General features: G+C 44.9%; 1 pseudogene; it reads left to right on the top strand.

Moving 5' to 3' along the window:
- LOC130392847 (VWFA and cache domain-containing protein 1-like) overlaps positions 1-14,920 on the top strand; it is an 82,643-nt pseudogene that overhangs the window by 52,507 nt on the left and 15,216 nt on the right.

Genomic DNA, 14,920 nt, shown 5'->3' with positions numbered 1-14,920 from the left:
TTTTTAAGTTGCAATTTGCACATTTAATATTAAAAGAATAACTAAAAGGGATATATATTTTTAAAGTTATTTGGCCACACCATGGTAGGAGGGGCATTAATCACCCCTTGGGGGGGGCACGGCCCCCAAATGCCCCACCTTAGCGCCGACACTGTATTTACCCTACCTCGCTCCAAGAGACTTCCCCCCCCCACCCATGTCAAGTTGTGTTCAGGTGTGTTTGTTCTGACAGATGTTTGTTTTATGTCACATTGTGGGCAGCCATCAGTCTCCTCAGTGTAGCCTGCATACACCCCCGCCCCGCCATGCCCATCTCTCCCGTTGCACACATCAAACACACACTCTGGCGTTGTGAGTCGGCACGGTAGCTTAGAGTTGTTGCCAGCGCTAGCCCCTAGCTCTGAGCCATCTGCAGAATCAATCGCTGAGGCAGGCACCATCGGGAGAGTGTTTGATGTCTCTCCGCCGGTCCCCTGCGAGGTACTCATCCAAGGCTTCAGGTACCGTAGGAGAAAGCGTGCCGACACACCGTCTCTGTTGTCTCTCCAGACTGCGTTGCTTTTTGTGGTGGACCAGGTATGTTTGAGGTGGGTTATTCGGAAGGAAAATAAACCAGCACATTTTTCAGAATAATGTGGAATAATGCCTGTTCTCTATTTCTCTATTTCTGTCTTTCACATTCTAGACTAAACACACGCTACTTCACTGCCGTCACTGTGGGTATGATGACTTGACGTCAAGTGGGTGTAGTCCGAGAACATTAAGGCCTAATATTCATTCATACAGCATAAATAATGCTAAAACTTATCGGCAACATGAAAATAAAAACATAATTGATCTTATGTGACAAAATAAATCTTAAATTGTGTGTATTTAAAGGTATCTCTTGCAAAATAGGTGCTTGACTCGATGAGGCTGGCTGTATAAACAAAGGCTAGGTAAAATAAAAGAATTCCTTCTGAATTCAAACACGCACTTTGAGACTTATTGACTCTCGAACTCCTGCCTCATACATCCTCTTACATTTGTCTCCAAGCAGTCTAAACTATCTTACGCAAAAAAATTATAGTCTGTTTGAGCCTAATAGAAAGAAATGGCGTCATAACAACGGTGTGTTATTCAGAGGTCTGTTATACAGTAATAAAGGGGCGGGGGGGGGGTGGGGGGGGGGGGGGGGGCTACTTTGATTGACCCCAAAGTATGTTTGGCTGAGCAGTAGGCTGTCTTTGTTTGATTGGCCGTTCCGTCTCACTTGTTTCTTGATCTCCTCCCCACTCATCAGTCAAACAAGTCCTCCCAGCTCCTCTCCACCTCCTCATCCCATATTCCCTCCAACGCCTAATTGTCTAAATTTAACCTTATTGGCTCTAGAGACGTGTTTATTGTTGTTATCTACCAGTTTCCAAAGGAACTTGTGTGTGTGTGTTTGTGTGTGTGTGTGTCTTTTAGACCCACACCTGTGTCTATAAGCCTTTTAATCAATCATGGGGTGTGATTATTCATGGCCCGTGTGAAGTTTCAATCTAATGTCTGCCGAGCTGCCCTACACATCCGCAGGGCGTGTCAATTTATGTAAACTGAGTGTATGACGAGCTATCCACCTAGTCTCTCGAGCGTTCAGCAGCATAAACCAAGTCGTGTATACAAAGGGCCTCTTTGGCTGTCATCACAGCCCGAGTGGATCCTGTTTACGTTAGTGGTGGAGACGGACAAGATGGCTGTACGGGTTGTTGTATGGCGCGTCAGCTTAGCGTGCTATGGCGCGATAACTTTCCTGCAATCCATTTTGAGTTGTAAACGATCTTGATGATGTTTAGAGTTAAGGAACCATTCGATCCTGGACTTTCTGGTATAGGGTGTTCTCTTTCTCATGTTTTTTCCCCCGTTTTCTTTAATTTATTTGTATTTCGTTCCAGACCAAATCTTAATATCGCACAGAAAATTCACAGATGGATGTAAACAGTTGTTATCGTCAATGGTCAGTTTGGTGGTCTTTTGCATTTCAAATATTTTTCAAAGATATTTCCTGTAATAAGGAGAATTAAACCTGTAAGATTACAAGCCATGCACTGCCCTTTTGGCTTCAAAAGGTCAATTTCCTGTCATCATCAAAAGTCATTTACTGAAAGGAGATGGTTTGATGTGCCTTCTGATCTTGTGATAGGCGACCTCGGTCTCTCTTGAAGCATAGGCGTGATCAAGACTTGCTCAGTGTGTGGCTTTATGTTTTCAAAGTGCAGATGCCTCTTTTACATTGACCTATAATCACAAAGTCTAAAATAATTGTATAGTCGTAATGCACTGATCTGTGTTCTCATATTCCCATTTCCACCGGCATTGCTGCTGCTTAATCTCCCATCTGAAAGGCTGTTTGTGAGGCTCTAAGCAAACAGGAAGCGGCCGGCTGTATGACCTGCTTTGTTCCAATATCCATACTTCCCGTATTGGTTCCAATTAAGATCGGGGCGAAAAGAAGTGTACTGAAAGGACCTGGATGGTGTACTCAAAATGGTCCAACCGCTGAGTATGGATCGATGTTTACTTTTCGTACTCAACGAAAGCCATTTTAGCCACGTAGAGGAAGAGGCGGAGCCAGGTTGAGCCGATATCGGCGCATTTTTCCACATAGCCTGCAATAATGGAGTCATTTTGTAGCTATTATAGCTTAGCTGCTAGGCGTAAAGGGTTCACCGTTCAAAACGGGATCTTTATGGCGGGTGACGAGACGATTTGTGTGGACGCCTGATACGCAAACGATGACGTCATCGCCCCCCCACCAAATGGGCAAAGTGATGGTGCCGTCAAATTTGTTTTGCTTGATTTGTATTATTTTTGTAGCTTTAATTACAGCCCCTTGGTAAATTGAATTACTAACGGTACATTGAAACGTATTTTCTGCTCAATCTACAAGGTTTAACAACTGCTTTCTCCTCCTCGACTGTATTTTTATATACAGCCGCTGGCTTGATAGGCATACTCCGCCTCGTATTCTTATTTTGTTGGTGGAAAACCAGCGCCAAATACTGGTCTTGAATATGTAGGCTTACTACAGCGTTTCTAAATCTAGATGCATTTTTGCAATGAGTCCGTCTATCCGGAGAAATTCCTGAAACACAGAGGGAAAAAGATCGTTTTCGCTCGTATGGACGGGGCCTCAGTTTAAATGTATTTTTAAGTGTGCTTCCTAAAGGGTCTTTATTCAGAAGTCTGACTAAGTCAAGTCAAGTGAAGTCACTTTTATTTATAACGCACGCTTAACCCTAACCCTAACAGTTGACCCTAAGTGCTTCCCAGTAAATAATTATGTCAGAGCACAAAAGTACAAAGAGTCAGGTCCCTCACAGTTAAGATAAATCAAGAAAATAATGAAAGGGATTAGAAATGAAACTAAAATACTAATATTATAATAAAACACAACCTGTTTTATCAATCTTAAGCCTGACGACACGACGCGGACACAGCAGTCTTGGGTCCCAAGCAAGCCATTAAAATGACGCTGGTTTATTCTAGGTTACAATAAATGATTGTTTTGCACACATTTACAGATTATAAAAGAACACGCATTCAAAGATTATAAAATAACATGCATTCCTTCAAATGTATTGTAACAACCATGCTTTGGCCTAACGTGTCTTGTAAGCATACACACACACACACACACACACACACACACACACACACACACACACACACACACACACACACACACACACACACTGAACAAGCTGCGATCTACTACTGGGTGAAAAAGTTAAAAAAGCACATCTAAATAAAAAACGTTCAAGTGAACTCCACCTCTGCTCTATTCCTCTCTCCCCGTGACTCCCTCTCTCCTTCTCTATGTAGTATTGGCAGATAACCTCAAGTCCAACCCGGGGATAAAGTGGCAGTACTTCAGCTCAGAGGAAGGAATCTTCACCGTCTTCCCGGCTCACAAGTTCCAATGCAAAGGAAGCTATGAGCATCGCAGCAGGTACAGTACACAAACATGCACTACTTTTACACCTACTCCGTGAGGCAAACACTGCTAATAAACCTTCTGCTTGATACACATGTTACTTAGTAAATATAAGACAAGATACACGTACTACTTGATAGATATCATCCTCTATACACATACTACTTAATACATACTACAGATTACTACAGATACTACTTAGCAGATACACATGCTACATCCATCCCCTCTTCCCTCTCTCCATCCCCCTCATCCTTTCACACATGTTCCCCTACTGTTTCTCCTCCATCATGTAGCCCAGAGGGCATGTAGTCAAATCCCTAAACGCCACCACCCTGCCCAAACACGCCCGACAACTACTGTCTTTACGCTCGTAGGAATTTCAAACCTCTGACCGCGGCGGCGCACTTTGTTCTCGCTCTCTCCCTCTCTCTCTCTCTCACAGCTGTCATGTCTCCTACATGCCACCATTGTGCGCCAGCCAGCCAATCAGCTGGCATCAAAGCGTCGCCAGAGAAATGCCATTGCCTGGCTTGTTATGAGTTAGATTAGAGGTGTGAGGCATCACACGACTTTCAAAGCTTGTATTATGTTCTCAATATTTCTACACACTGCCCCCCCCCCCCTCTTTTAAATTATAATATTGCCAAGCTGAGATAACAAAGCTTCAAACTAAACCGCTCTGAGGAAATATGAATTAGGTTTGCTTTTAATACCATGTGATAACATTCATAATATATGGCAGCAAATAACAAGTCAGTTATGTGTCAGTTATTACTCTGGAGTAATAACTGACAAAGGAAAGAAGAAAGAAAGCCAGTGACACACAGTGTGTGTCCAAGGGCAGCCATAGGGAGATCACACACAAATAAACGCATGAACAAATATATGAAATTATTATTTGTAATAATTACATTATTTGTATTATTAATGTGGAAATGGTGACCTAAATGGTTGGTATACAATAGGTGTATCTATACGTAGTGGGTATAGATTGAAATGTCTCTATGAACAGTGTACATTTGTTCCTCAAACCTCACCTGTGTTGTCCCATCCCTGCCCCCTCCTCTCTCTCAGGCCGGTGTATGTGTCGGCTGTCCGTCCACAGTCAAAGCACCTTGTGATCATGGTGGACCACGGGGCGTTGGTCACTGACACACAGCTGCAGATTGCCAGGGACTCAGCGCTGGTCATCCTCAACGCTGTGGATGAGCACGACAAGGTCCGTCTACGGTCTGACACGCTCACTGGTCCGGTCTCTCCCTCTCTCTTGTCCGACCCTCTCACTGGCCTGACCTCTTACTGGTCTAGCCCTCTCACTAGTTGGGGAGCGATTTTTTGATCAACTGTGCATTCCTACTGATAATAATAATGATGTAAACAGCAACTTTAAAAAAACACTTTTGAAACTTCCTCCTCCACAACCTCCTCCTCCCCCCCATCTCTTCCTCCTCCCTAGGTCTCGGTCCTCTCCGTGGCGGACGGCGTGCGCTCCTGCTCCCTGGACCAGTGCTACAGGAGCCTGCTGTCGCCGGCCACCAGCGAGACCAAGCGGAAGATGAGCACCTTCATCTCAAACATCAAGGCGTCGGAGGGCGCCACGCAGCACGCGGCAGGCTTCCAGAAGGCCTTCCAGCTCCTCCGCAATACCACCACCACGCTGGGCAGACACGCCCCCAGTAAGACCAGCCGCCACTGGGGGACGGAGGATGGGTTTGCCGGGCGATGGGGTGGGTTGAGTGTCTCGGTGTCACCTATCAGTAGAAAATATTGAGGGACTGTGGTAGTCCCACCCAGCTTATTCGGATGGATTGATCTGATCTTTAGGTTTCCATTTTTTTTGCATCTAGACATGAGCAAAGATTTTAGGTATAGAGGTCATCTCTACAAAAATATTGAATATAACATTTGTGTGTTCGCACCGTGGGTTATATGTACAAAATGTAAAATACAATTATTGTTTGTATTATTTCCAACCCTTTTTCCAATCCAAAGATTTCAGATTTTGCTGTACAACATATCTTCTCTTTCCAACAAATCTGTGGGAGCACACTTCTTTGATCCCTGCACTGTTTTCAAAGATCTGCATTCCCCCCCTCCCTCAGCCACGGACATGGTCATCCTCTACCTGTCCTCGGGTGTCACCACGCGGGAGACCTCTGAGCAGGAGAAGCGTGCTACGCTCAGCGTGGTCCGTGAGGAGAACCGATACCTCAACAACTCTGTCATGATCCTCACCTACGCCCTCATGAACGGTAGGAACCTCACCTAACGCCCGGATATACTGCAGGCCCTCACCTACGCCCTCATATACTGCAGGAACTCACCTAACCCCTGATATACTGCAGGCCCTCATCTATGCCCGGATATACTGTACTGCAGGATCTCACCTATGCCCTGATGAACTGCAGTTTCACGACTTTATACCGTTTGGTCAGAAGTAACACCACTGTATTCATCAAACGGTTTTCCACTCAACATTTGGGGGTAACAATTATTTAGGGGTTTACCTGTGCTTGAGGTACTCTCACTGTCGCACCCTGAGGGATGAGAACATACCCCTGCCTGTTCTCCTCCACCTGTCACACAACATCCAGTTTCACTTGGAAATGGGTCACATCGCTGTCGCAAGCTCGCATTTAAGCTGGGATGAAACGTTTTGAATGTTTGTCAGTTGACTAGCTTTTCTAAAGAACTTTTTGACCTATTTAAGGAAAATAATGGTCTAGGCGATCAAACCATCATAGCCAAATGAGAGACGGCCTCGTTGGTTTGATAATACGGACCGTTATTGTCATTTATATTTAATTTCAGAGACAAAGTCCACCATGCCCTAATTCCAAATGGAATTTGAGATGCCTTAGTGATGATCCGTGAACCACACACTGATGAGCTAGAGAAACGCAGACCTCACCAGCTGTCAATCTAATTTTAAGCTTATCAATTGACCCATGCTAAGATCTGGGCTATATTCAACCTCTTGAACTATCCATACAGAACATATTCATGCCTGTATCTGTTGAAGCTTCGTAAATCCGTACACCGCAAAACAGTGTAGAATGCTGTGAGCTAATTTTCCTGTTGTTAGACACTCTTGTACTGTTTTGTGTGTGTGTGTGTGTGTGTGTGTGTGTGTGTGTGTGTGTGTGTGTGTGTGTGTGTGTGTGTGTGTGTGTGTGTGTGTGTGTGTGTGTGTGTGTGTGTGTGTGTGTGTGTGTGTGTGTGTGTCTGCCCGCCTGCGTGCCTGCGTGCCTGCGTGCATGCGGGGGCTGCAGTTGGGTTTTTGTGTGTGGCTTCTTTGTAGTCTCCTTATCATCTGTTTCAACACATACGTCACGCACACACACACCATAGTAAACATGTGTGTATGCATATACACAGTTTAGTATTAATACAAAAAAAATTGCATTAGGGAAATTGAAATGAGAAACATCTAAAAGGCCAAATGACTTCAAAGGGTGGTGTGTGTGTGAGTGTGTGTGTGTGTGTGTTGCCTGTGTCAAGAGACTGTAATGAAAAGCATGGTGCAATCTGTGGTGCTTCAAGTTTATTTGCAGGAGGGATTCATAGAAATGTATTAGTTTTGCTACAGCGTATTTTGTACACCAGTGGAACAGACCATTTTGTGTGTGTTTCTGTTATTTTGGGTCAAGATAAAACGGTTGTTTTCCTCATATTTCTCATCTCCTATTACGATGTCAACTTCCTTGTCCAGTAAAATAGCTCACAAAATCTGTCTGCTAAGTTGATATATATTTAAATGAATTCTGACTGTATTGTTACTATACTTACCCTGTTGCAAGATGCTTTGCAACAGGGTAAGATGCTTTGCATCTTGCAACAGGGCTTTTCAATTACCACACATGCATCCTTATTTAAACATTTTCAAGGGTTGAAAAACGTTTAAGCTAAACCAGAACACCCCAGGTTTAATACTAGTCAGATGACATTGTTGCTTTTTGTTGTTTACAATTGGGATGCCGTCGATAAAATGGCCCCAAAAAAACCCTGAAATTAAATGGAATTATAACAACAGTGATCAACATTGCAGCGAACCCTGGCTTAACAATCTGGTTCAACACTAATAATATAATAAGAAGAATAAGAAGATAAAAATAATAAGAATAAGCCTAAGTGTTCCTGATAATTTTTGTCAGATTGAAAACCAGCCTTTTTTCTAACGTTAACCATAAGAGTTGACGTTGCGTACTGATATTGTTTGTTCATATGGGACAATGTTATACTAACCTGGCGGCCCTGTTCTGGGCAGTTTGTAATTTCATTAGTTGATACAGAGGAACATACTGGTGCACAATAATCCAGGTGACATAAACATTTAATTAAAGATTTAGCCACCTGTCCCACAATATGTGTAGGGACATAAGAAAGACATTTTCTCACCATGGAGATACCACAACCCATCTTCTTCACTATGGTTTCAATGTTTTCTGTCCATGACAGCTGACCATCAATTATAGTGCCCAATCATTTTACTTTATCTACCTGTTCTATTGGTTCCCCATACAAGTTCAAACTCATCTTTAGTGTAGATGACAGTTTATGTCTCGATCCCAAGATAATTTATTTGGTTTTCGAGATGTTCGGTACCAACTTATTTCATTTTATCCAATCAAAATCTTGTTTAACTCAGATGATCAAACATTGTCCAGTTTACTGACAGTTTTTGCAGCATAATAAAATGTGGAATCATCAGCATACATTTGTACAGTTGCTTTACATAAAAAATTATGGTAAATCGTTTGCAAAGATAGAGTATAAGTGGTCCCAGGCAGCTCCCTTGTGGGACCCCGCAGTCCAAGTCCTTAGAGTAAGACCAGCTGCCAGTGTAATAAACCCTTTGTCCTACTTGTCAGAAAACTCGTCATAAATAGGATGGCAGTTGAACTAAATCCATAACATTGTAGTTCACCGATGAGCAGATCATTGAATGCCACACTGAAATCAAGTAATACTTCACCAATCATCTTTGAGTTATCCATTTCCTAGAGCCAGCCATCTGTCATTACTGTAAGGGTGGAAAAAGTTGAATGGTTATGTCTGTAAGCATGTTGAAAACCTGTGTTCAAACTGTTACAGTCAAAGTATTCCTGTATTTGTGAGTAGACTATTCTCTCCATCAGTTTGAGAGAAAAACGTTCCAGTTGAAGAGCTGCTTGGTGATCTCTGTGTTTGCATGATGAACACCATGCAAGGAGTGTTGTACAGGAACAAAAGAGATCTAATTCACCTTACATTGTCACATTCTGAGTTAATCCACTTCAAAAACAAAACTCAAAACACAACCTGTGGCCAACTTGTTCTGTCTCTGTCTCTGTCTCTGTCTCTGTCTCTCTCTCTGTCTCTGTCTCTCTGTCTCTCTGTCTCTCTGTCTCTCTCTCTCTCTCTCTCTCTCTCTCTCTCTCTCTCTCTCTCTCTCTCTCTCTCTCTCTCTCTCTCTCTCTCTCTCTCTCTCTCTCTCTCTCTCTCTCTCTCTTATTTTTTTCTCTTTCTCTCTCCCCCCTCCATCAGAGGGTGTGACAGAGCTGAAGGAGCTGGCCTTCCTCAGGGACTTGGCAGAGCAGAACTCCATCAAATACGGCGTGGACCGCGGGGTGGATCGAGAACGCGACCGGGAGCGCGACCGGGAGCGCGACCGGGACCGCTCCTCCTCCTCGGCGCTGCCGGTGGTGAAGGGCAGCATGATGGTCCTGAATCAGCTTAGCAACCTGGAGACTTCCGTGGGCCGTTTCTACATCAACCTGCCGAACCGCATGATAGACCTGGCCCGCTTCAGCCTGCCCTACGCTGACCCCATGGGAGACGGTAGGAAACGGCGCCGCCCGTTCAGGCTGAACACCGAGATGTCCATGAAACGCACAAAACCTGTTACATGAGAGAGGGAGTTGACGGTCAGAGTGATTGAGCATGTGTTTGGGTGTTGGACGACGCATACGTTAGCAACTGGAACATGTTTTTTTTTTTTTCTTGTTTTTTTTTATGAACATATGGACGTCCTTTGTGTCCTGTGTCCCGTGCAGGGTTCATCATGACCGTGAGCCGTCCGTGCTACTTTGGTAACCTGCTTCTAGGTGTGGTGGGGGTTGACGTAAACCTAGCCTACATCCTGGAGGACGTCACCTACTACCAGGACTCCCTGGCCTCCTACACCTTCCTCATCGACGACAAAGGTCGGATACAAGGACGCACGCATGCACAACCACACACTTAGAAACACACAAACACCCACACACACCCACACTCAGAAACAGATACACAGCCACATACACACACACACACTGAACCAGCACACACAGCCTCAAAGTCACCATCATTAGCGTGGTGTAAAACAGAGACGGAGTTGCCTTCGGGAAGATCGGGAGGTTTCCGATGGTCCACTTATGTGGGCCGCGGCAGTATTTGGGCTGCGGGCACCCCCTAGTGGCCCCTGTATTTTAGGTCATGCGAATGCGCAATCGCGAAATGCACGAGAGATCCCCGTCAGGATCTCTCGCCCAACCCCCCCCCATCCACCAACCCCCCCCCCAAACAAAATCAGCGCAAGGGGCTGGTACGGGAAGCTAGCTACCGGTATGAAAAAGTGCCCAACTCAGCCCCTGGTGTAAAATGGCATCTTGTTAAGGTGCTGCTCTTATTAGGGCCGTTCAGCAAGCAAAGTGTGAATAACATCTCCAATTAAAGTCATTAGTGAGACTTTCGAACATCTTGCTGGTAATTATCCTTTAGCTAAACCCAATGTCTTGAGTGTGTGAGTGTTTATGTATATATGTCTGTGGGAATGGTAGGAGGCTGCCGATTGCTATGAATAACGTACGGGCAATCTGATTCTCAACCCATTTTCTCTTTCCTTTTGGCTGCTTTGTGACACTAATGAATGGACTAACAGCAAGACGCCCTTCCCTGCGCATTTCATCTCTCTCTCTCTCTCTCTCTCTCTCTCTCTCTCTCTCTCTCTCTCTCTCTCTGTCTCTCTTTGTCTCTCTTTGTCTCTCTTTGTCTCTCTCTCTCTCTCTCTCTCTCTCTTGATTCTGTGCAACATGTTTCAGAAGCATTTTCGATAATTTCCAGGGCATTTATATCATCTTTTTTTTGCTATGTTGCTTGACTGAGCAATATCAATTTTGGGGGCTAAACGCACAGAACCCCCGTTCATTTCTGAGCCTATATATCATTTTCATGTAATGCTTTTCTATATTCAACATTACCATTTATTATGCTGTTGTCTTAATATGCTGAGTGATCACTGATTTATGAAGGATGGCCAGTCACAGTTCCAGACCAGTGTCAGTGTGGTATGCAGGTAGATGAGTGGATAGATGATGCTATTTGAGAGAAAAGGATGATAGATGTTACCATAAGTGACAAACTGGTAGCATGATGATGACACAAACAAATCCATCTCCTGTATACAAAACGCTTATCTGCTGTCTTCAGGGGTATTGGCCTGTGACGGGGAACTCCTCACGCCTTTCCCTGTTGTTTGATCGATTGATTGATTGTACCGTCTCCTCAGGCTACACCCTGATGCACCCGTCCCTGGCGCGCCCCTACCTGATGTCTGAGCCTCCGCTGCACACAGACATCATCCACTATGAGAATATCCCGGGCTTCCACGCTGTGCGGCAAAACATCCTCAGGTGAGCTAGCAATGGGACGAGAGGAAAGCTGGGACGATGGACTGTGGAGCACTGTAGTCATAACGGGAAAGGGATTCCTCATTTGCTCGCTCTGCATACTACTCACATTCACTTAAAACATTTGGGTTTGTGGGTGTTTATCAACAAATATTCAAATATATCTCTCATTCACACAATACTCATTTGAAGAAGGTTGGGGTAGAAAGCCTTTTAAAGTTTTGAATATTTTCCCAGCTTGCCTCTGGGTAGTCAGGTGATCGCGGTGCCAGTCAATTCCTCGCTGTCCTGGCACACCAGCCGGCTCCGGAACCCCAGGAAGGAGGCCTACAACGTCAGCTACGCATGGAAATTGGTATGGAGTCGGTTCGGTCGGATCCAACATGGAGACTGGCTAACACAGTGTCACACTGTGTTAGCTAGTGATCCAAAAGCAAAAAGGTTCTAAGCTAGACGCGGGCACACTTCTGCAAATAAAAAGCTGTTCTCGCATGCAGGTGGGCTGTCACGTGTGTGGCTTGAGTGTGTGTTGCATGTGTGTGTGTAGCACGTCTAGGCTTTGAGTTTCCACTAGCGACAAGGCTAACCCGCCTCGCATTAATAGAGGCCCTATTGTTCCCCCACTCAGTACAAGTTCAAGCTTGGCAAGCCTTAGCTTGTCTCATGTCAGTTGAATTGCAATGGCTCATTAGCATTACATCTGGTGGTGATCACTGGTGGTGATCTAGTGTCCACCATTCATTTTTCTTTTACTGAATAGTATTTGTACAACACTGAAGAAAAAGTATTTGATTCCCCCAGGTCCACCTCCACCCTGAAACCCACCTCTGTTTCAAATGAATAAGTCATACCAACAAGCTCCAAGCCATATATTAGTGTGTGTGTGTGTGTGTGTGTGTGTGTGTGTGTGTGTGTGTGTGTGTGTGTGTGTGTGTGTGTGTGTGTGTGTGTGTGTGTGTGTGTGTGTGTGTGTGTGTGTGTGTGTGTGTGTGCATTTCATTCAGACTTCTTCATGAGAAGTAGTGTATGAATTTAGGCTACAATCATTCATGCACCCAGAAAAATTATTCTGATACCTTTTGTCCAAAACAATCCACTCTTAACTGGATGTGGTATGTCTGCCGCTCTGCAGGTGCAGGACACGTCGTTCATCCTGTGCATCGTGTACGTTCAGCCAGAGATCCCCGTCAAGCAGCTGAAGAACCTGAACACGGCCCCCAGCTCCAAGCTGCTCTACCACCGGCTCGACCTGCTGGGCCAGCCCAGCTCCTGCCTGCACTTCAGACAGCTGGCCACCGTTGGTACGACCGGGACCGCCTGCGCAGGCACACACACAACCACTCACTCACACAGACACAAGTACACACATACACATACATACATACACACATACACACACACACACACACACCAGACGACATAGCACAAGCAATGGGACAATCCAACAAATCATGAATCTTGCGTTCATTGGGAACGGGCTTCAATTTTGCCTCTTCATCAGGGATCGGCAACTGGCGGGCCATAATTGGCCAGTGCCACCCATTGACACCTCCAAAGAGTCCCAAATATAAATACGTAGAGAAAGGCAGGAGCTGTTGACAAAAGTCCTTAAAAGTTTTTAGACGCCAAGCTCTGAGACTTTACTGTGTAACGTAAGCAGAGTCTCCGATGAGGCTACTTTGCGTACAGCTCTTCTGACGGTGAGTAGGCTAGGAACGGAGTTGTGTGTGTGTGTCGTGTTTTAAGAGTTGTTGGCTGCTCTTTTAGGTGCTACTACTGCTCCACTCCAGCATAAAACGTTTTTACACTGCCAAATATGTCCGTCTTATGCAAGCCTTTTCCCCGGCATGGTCTGCACGTTTATACTGACCGAGGTAATATACCGGCCTGAGTTCGCACCCCAAATTACCCTCTTGGACCATGCACATATTGGTGGTTTCATTTTGATGTAAATACGAATACACTGCTCTAAAGTTCCAGGCTTGGGACTTGGGTAGAGGTGTTGCTGCAGCAGAGACAATGTAGCGATATCAACTTCAGTAGTTCTAACAGGAGAGACAGTGAAATCCATGAGTCTCTGATCATGTGAGAGAAGCTGAATTAGTCGCATTTAGCGAAGACGGAGAAAGATCTTCTGGCCCGCAACCTACTGTCTTGGAAAAAAAAAATTGGCCCGAGGCAAAACTTACTTGCTTACCTGCTCTACATTTTCGATCGTAACCTGGAGTTTTGATTTTTCAAATATGTTGCCTTTATGCAGGTAGCGTGAAGCACTGGCATGAACACTAGTTCATTCAACTGTTCATCTGCGCTTTTTCTTTATCAAACATAAACGCACATGCACGAACGCACACACAAACACAGTTACAAGTGGCACATTTTCATTTCCACCGCAGTATTTCCACATTCGTCATATATCCCAATTTGATGCATTTGATACATCTCATAGAAAATTACTGTACGTGTCTCACTGTCCCTGTCTCTCCCCCCCCGCCCCCAGAGTCTCCTACTGTGATGCTGGCGGCAGGCAGCTTTTCGTCCCCATACGAGCACCTGAGTCAGCCGGAGACCAAGCGCATGGTGGAGCACTACACGGCCTACCTGAGCGACAACACCCGCCTCATAGCGAACCCGGGCCTCAAGGTACACACACACACACACACACACACACACACACACACACACACACACACACACACACACACACACACACTAGGGCTTTGACTTTTGCCCAAAAATCATATTCGAAGTTTCTTTGTTTATTAATATTAATATTCGAATATTTATTAATAATATTTTGACCATTAAATGCCTTCAGTAAGACCTGGATTGGGCTTTGCAAGGTTCGTTTACCGCGTTGCTATGGTTACGGTCTTGCGTGTTCCAACGGTTTATTAGGTTTCTAATAAATCCCCAATACAATTACGTTTCTAATAAATCGCTGTCTAATCATACTTCATTCACTGCCTCTTCCGTGGTCAATACAATATTATGAATAGACTGCGTCGGGTTCTTCGACGTCTCTCCCTCTTGGCCTGCCCATAACAGGTTCTAATATTAAGGGCTGCCTAATATTCGTTTGAATTTTGATTTATATCATACAGATGAGAGACAGCACACATCATACAGATGAGAGACAGCACACGTATAACGGACAGACCCAAGGCAAACAGGATATATATACAGACACTAAAGACTATAGGGGTGGCCTGTTTTGGGGTATAGGGTCTATTGAGGCTAACTATGACCCCCCCTCCCCCCACTCCCAGCTCCCTGCTTTGTTTCCAAGGCTTTTCTATGCCCCATCCCC

This window comes from Gadus chalcogrammus, chromosome 12 (assembly GCF_026213295.1).
Source record: "Gadus chalcogrammus isolate NIFS_2021 chromosome 12, NIFS_Gcha_1.0, whole genome shotgun sequence".
NCBI lineage: Eukaryota > Metazoa > Chordata > Actinopteri > Gadiformes > Gadidae > Gadus > Gadus chalcogrammus.
Note: the sequence above shows the minus strand (reverse complement) of the source record. Positions and strands in the feature narration are given on the sequence as shown.